The sequence below is a fragment of the Galeopterus variegatus genome, unplaced genomic scaffold (assembly GCF_000696425.1).
Source record: "Galeopterus variegatus unplaced genomic scaffold, G_variegatus-3.0.2 Scaffold9107, whole genome shotgun sequence".
Lineage (NCBI taxonomy): Eukaryota > Metazoa > Chordata > Mammalia > Dermoptera > Cynocephalidae > Galeopterus > Galeopterus variegatus.
Genome location: NW_007735218.1, coordinates 21,288 through 27,685, shown reverse-complemented (window position 1 = coordinate 27,685; position 6,398 = coordinate 21,288).

The window sequence follows — 6,398 nt, the reverse complement described above, 5'->3', positions numbered from 1 at the left end:
TTTGAAAAAAAAAAAAAAAAAAAAAAAAAAAAAGCTGTGTTGGATGCACTCAATTCAGGAACAATACCCTCCAGGGAATCTTCCATAAACTACTTAAATTTAACTTTTTAAATGAAGCAAATCAGGTAGTACAGACCCCTCAGAAGTAATTCACAACTCTTCTTCTGGGTCTATGTTGTCTCGCTTTAAACACCAATCAAATTTGTCACAGGTTTTCCAGTCCCTATTTCTGCCACTTTATGCTGAAGTGTATTGACACAGCCTGCATATTTACATCATCCTTCTACAGATTTGTTTTTCAAGGTAAGAAAATTGCCGTGGGAGCAGAAAGGCTATAACCATGGACAAGGCAACTACTCCTCTTACTCCAGCTCCTACAGCTCCCCAGGAGGTGGGGGTGGCTTGGACTACAACTAGGAGAGCCAGTTCAACTACAGGAGCAGATGCCAAAGCAGCGAGAACAACTATGTCTCAGTAGAGTTGTCCTACAACCCTGGGTCACAGGGGGATTAAGGAGGAGGTTGTGGGGGTGGCTCCTTATCCCAAGCCAAATAAGGAGGCTGCTGGTCACAAACCAAGTACAACTCCTAGGATCTGGCCAGAATTACAGCTGCCCTACCTGCTCTTACCAGTCCTTACAGGGCTCGGAAGGCAGAAATGCAGACCACAGCAAGAGATACCAGTACAAATAAAGCCTTCCAGTGTGCAAAGATTTGCATTTTCTGCACTTACTCCTCACCTTTTGATTATTCAGCTCTATGCACCACAGGTAACATATCTGGGCCCTGCAGGCCGTTGCCCCCACACCATGCACAGTTCCATGTTGTAAGGTGCAGTGAGTCACTCCCTGACCTGCCCCGTGACCAATATTTATCATGTTTGGTACTCTGTGCCTTCAACTGTTTGTTGGTTGTCATTACAATTTAGAGTAGAGTTTTGAGTTCTTGCAGTTCAATATCCCTCTGTCTATTTACAATTGGTATTTGTGCTAACTCGCTTTTTCTTTAAATAGTTATGGAAGGGAGAAGTCATCTGTTAATGCTTTTGTGAAGTGACTTAAATGAGATTTCTGTATTTAAAAATAATTAATAAATAAATAAACAAGCTGCCATGGGAAACGATCCCTCATTGAACTTAGACTTCAAGGATGATGACCCTGAGCTATTTGTGAATCCATGATAATCTGCTTGGATCCTAGGCCTTTGACATTTTTTAGAGCAGTCTGTAGTGACTCACCTAAGAGTTCTGAGAAAGATTTCCTCTCCTGTGATCCAACTCCTTTCACTTTGTGGTGTATCCAGGTGATCAGAAATAAACAGTTTATTTCAGTTCAGGCTCCTGAGAGTGTTTCACTCCATCATACTCTGAGAGGAGAACACAGTCTATTGTTAGCAATATTTGAAATTCAGCTCCTTCAAAAATCATGTAGCTATAGAAGAGGAGGGCCTTAACTGCTTACATGCCTTTTCCATCACATGTAAGAGAGGACTTGAGAACACAACCCACAACAAAGAAGGAGGAATTAAAACTGTGCAAGCTGTAAATAACCTCCCTCCTGAGTGACAGAGGGGAGACAAACTCTGTTAATTGGTCCCTTGATTAGGCTCCAAGATATCCCTCGATGGTGTTAATCTTTTGAGACATTTTGATATCAAGAAACCCTCTTTTTACCCTGGAAGAATCATGAGGCTGATATAGAGGTTACTTCCAACCTTGTTATCCATGAAATAAATTATGTCACCATAGCATAGGAATAATCCTCAGAGACCTCTGTCTGGGAAAAACACCAGGAAGCAGCAAACTCGTGGCAACTCTGAATCAGGCTCTCTGCAGCAGGTGGGTTCTCAATTCTCTACTTTCTTATTCTGGATCAATTCTCTCTTTTTGTTAACATTAGATGAGCCTTCATGGATGGATTATGTTCAGAAAGACCTTACAGAGATTTGGAATAGGGAAGAAGAAACATAAACAGGTCCCTTCTTCTTTCTCATGGCTCCAGCTGCTTAGTTTAAAGGAATAAAAGAGTAGGAGAGAGAGAAGGAGAGAATGATCATATAAAGAAGGTCAGAGAGAAAGAGGAAAACAGGAAAAACTGGGCAATGTGTGTAGGAATGTTTGAAAAAATAGATATTATTCAATCTCTCCTAAACAAACAAGAAGAAGGATCCTTTCCACCTCCTCCCACTGATAGCGTTTGGATGTGTTGTCCCCCCAAAACTCATGTGGAAATCTGATCTCCAATGTGACAGTGTTGGTAGGTGTTTGACGCATGGGGTGGATCCTTCATGAATGGATTAATGCTCTCCCTAGCTGGGTTGATTAATGAGTGAGTTCTTGCTCTATTAGTTCCCACGAGAGCTGGTTGTTTATAAGACCTGGCACCTCTCTCTCTTGCTTCCTCTCACCATGTGATCTGCCTGTATGCACCAGCTGCCTGCTGCTTTCCATTATGACTAGAAGCAGTGTGAGGCCCATGCCAAATGCAGCTGTTCCAGAATCGTAAGCCAAATAAACCTCTTTTCCTTATAAATTACCCAGTCTCAGGTATTTCTGTTATGGCTACACAAAATGGACTAATACACCCACTCTACCTCAATATCTTCTCTCTCCAGATTGAACAGAATGAGAAGCAATTTTGGTTTTGCTGTCCAAGACACTAACAGTGATTAAGCCCATGTCCTGTGGTCCTTCAAGGTCTGGCTTTTCTTTTAGTAAACCAGTGGACACTATGTGGAAAGAACATCCTCAAAAAAATGACAGGTCAGGCTGTGGAGAAGACCAAACAGCCTTTTAAATATACAAGAAAATACGTTCTCCTCATGTTTCTAAAGTGTCTTTAGTCTCCATTTTTATCCCTATCCAAACCTCTTACCACATGTTCTCACTCATAACTGGGAGCTGAATCTATAAATAAACAAATGAACAATAAAGAAAGACAGAGGGAAAGAAAGAAGCAACAATCACAGTAATTGAACTTTTCGAAAACTAGAGGTGGAAAAGGGGAGGGGAGAGGAGGGATAGAAGGAGGGGGACTAATGAGGAATTGGTCAATGGATACAAGGAATGATTGCATATTATAATGATGAATAAGCTAACTATACTGATCTAACCACTACACATTCTACACAACTATTGAAAATCAATGTTGTACCCTACATGTATGTATAATAATAATAAAAAAATTTTACTTAGCTGTATGTAATGAGATAATATTTTTGAAGTATTTTCACCTAATATTTCCTCCCCTGCATCTCAGGCTATTCTCTTCTTTCAGGCAAGTAGATTGTTAGGTTCTCAAGCCTCACAGAAGATATCAGACAGCAAAGGTAGTTGAAACAGAAGTGATAAGGTCAAAAACATAAGTGATTCTGCAGGGTGTCTTGTAGACAGAGCCCAAGAGACACAGCACAACTGTCACATAAGTTTGGAGACACCAAAAGCACACAGGCCCTAACTACATATAGGGTCTGGTTGGCAGGCAGAAACTTGAGAAAATATGGTTGTGTTGGCAGGCGGGGTCGGGGTCAAGCTAGATAGCCACTGGGCAGTGAGAGTTTGAGTTCTGCAGTTTCCTGTGGCATAGTTAAGGATGGAAACAACAGAACAATTATCATTTAACCAAGAGTGGCTGTGAGTATCAGAGTCTCAGACCTAATAGGTCTTGAGGATAGGATTACATGGAATTCAGCAGCAACCCACCTGTGATTTGACAGCTGGGGATCTGAGGAGGCAATAGATAGTTCATGAACTGCTGATATGGAAAGGCCAAGGACCAAATGCCCCCAGAGCTTGGGATCATTCACGCCCTGTAGAACGTAGACACAAACCTGGGGAGAAGAGGGAAGGATCCTGAATTGGTTACTTTTTCCCAGTGGAGAAAAGGAGAGCATACTGTAGAAATAGACTTATTGAATGATAAGGATTGTGTTTCTTGAGTACCAGAATTGATTGTCAAAACACTTAAGTGCACTGTAAGTATTATTTTCCCTCAGATGTATTATAATAGACCAACTGACTATAACTCAATATATTTAACCATTTTATTCTATTTTTATTTTAAAGCCACAGAGTTTGGTAGTAATTTGTTGCACAGCAATACATAATTAATATACCGAAAGTAGAAACCACTTATTCAAAAGGAGTCATATTTTTGTGATTCTTGACACATATTACAAAACTATTTTCAGACTCAGGAATCTTTCATCTTTAATAGCAGGAAGAAAACTCAAATTGGCTGAAACAATAAAGTGAATTCATTGGCTCATGAAGTGGAAATAGTCAAAGAACATTTAACTCTGTGGCTCCAGCAATTTACCAAATGTCAAATTTCTTTCTTTTTTTTATTTAGTATGCCTTGTGCAATAATTTTTCCATCTCTAGTGGTAGCAAAACTGCTGTACAAGTTACAGATCTCACAGTCCCATTTCACATCATCCAAAGGAAGAGAACATCTCTTTTGGTAGCTACAACAGATGAGAGAAAGGTTTTCTTCCCCAGAAGCCCCAGCAAGCATCTGCTTTAGTCTTTCTGGCTTTGATTGGTCAATGTCTTCCACTTCTTCCTCAACCTACTTGCAGTGGGTATTGGATGATATCTACTGATTGGCTTAAACCAATCAGGATTCATCCCAGAACTCAGAGTTGGAACCAACCCTACTCAAACGATAATGGCTGAGAGCAGAAAAGGACATCTGCCTCTTAACTCCCCCAAATCTCAAAATACTTCTCTGAGAAAGGATGAATATAGGTGCTAGACAGCAAAAATAAATAAACAAATGAACCACTAATTTTTGTAGTTTAACTATAGATGTAATAAATACCAATTTGTATTTATTGTAAAAAGACAAGTAGTTTCAATACATATAATGAAAAAATATCTGATTCTATCCCCATTCTTAATCCTTATATAGCACCCTGTTCTTGTTTTAAGAACAAAATATCTTCTTTAATCCAAGTATATTAACTTTGGAGTTTTATTTTTCACATATTCTTATGCTTGTTGTATCATCTTTTTGTCATCTGACTTCTTTTTTGTTGTTGTTTATCAAAGAGGATTAGTCTGGTGATCCCTGACTGTTCTTTCACATTGCAGAATGAGACACTAAAAAGTAAGACCTGAAGGGGCCGGCCCGTGGCTCACTCGGGAGAGTGCGGTGTTGATAACACCAAGGCCTCGGGTTCGGATCCCACATAGGGATGGCCGGTTCGCTCACTGGCTGAGCGTGGTGCTGACAACACCAGGTCAAGGGTTAAGATCCCCTTACCGGTCATCTTTAGAAAAAAAAAAAAAAAGTAAGACCTGAAGCTTGCTGTTCATGATCAGGAATGGTCCTCTGTTGGGCTTTTGGCTAGGTGATCCAGCAGGGACTTCACAATTGCTCTGATGGACCCCTGCTGTAATCATCAGTAGTTACGTTCTCTGGGGAAGGTTTTTCTCAACATTAAATTCTCCAGTCTCCTGCCTAGGAGATGTCAACCCAGCTAAGAGTGTGCTGAGAGCTGAATGAGTGAAAGGAATAGGTGTGTGGTGGAGGGAGGTTCTCAAGCAGAGAGAATCTCTCCTATCAGGATGTAGATATATTCTTAATCTATTTTTGGTTTCCCCCCTTAGATATGACTGATAGCCCTGAGTTCATAGCACTGGTTCAATTCTCCAGAGAATGAACCTCCAGTCTTCTGCTAGAGAGGGAGAGGGATAATGGAGAGTAGGAGTTGCCTGGATACAAGAGGAGAGAAGGGGTTGCTTTAGGGATCTAGTCGTTTCCTAATAGCTTTTCAACCAAACTGCTGGTTTTAAGCCTCACTCACTCGTGCAAGAACTTAGTGCCTTCAATTTCTGACCCTTTCTGGGGCAGTGTGGTGGGAATCAACATGTTCTGCCCGGCTTTTTCTTCCCACCCTATCCAGGGTAGCTTCTCATTTAGTGATTCTGGGTTGGGTACTGACCGTACATCTGCTTTCCAGCTTCCAGTTTTTGTTGTCATTTCTCCTGTTCTCCACATCTTTGTGGTTTTATAATTTTTTTTTGAAAACTTTTATTTTCATTTTAGGTGGGCTCCAGAAGGGAGTAAAGACAAATGTGTGGTTTCAATCCATACGTTTAACTAAATATCACGACTGTATTTGCAATTTTTAAAAACCATTTCATATTTTCACTAGAATAAGTTATTGTATACCATTGCTTATATTTTCCCCAACATTCAGACAATATAATTTGCAAATTAGTTTAGCATTTTTTTTACTGATATTTCATTAGGTAGAAAAATTGTTTTAATTTCTCTTTATTACCTTTAAAATGAAACTTTTTTTTTTCCTTTTTGTCTTTTTTCGTGACCGGCAACGGATCGCAACCCTCAGTGTCACGCCCGTACCACACCGGGACCGGCAATGGAAAGCGGC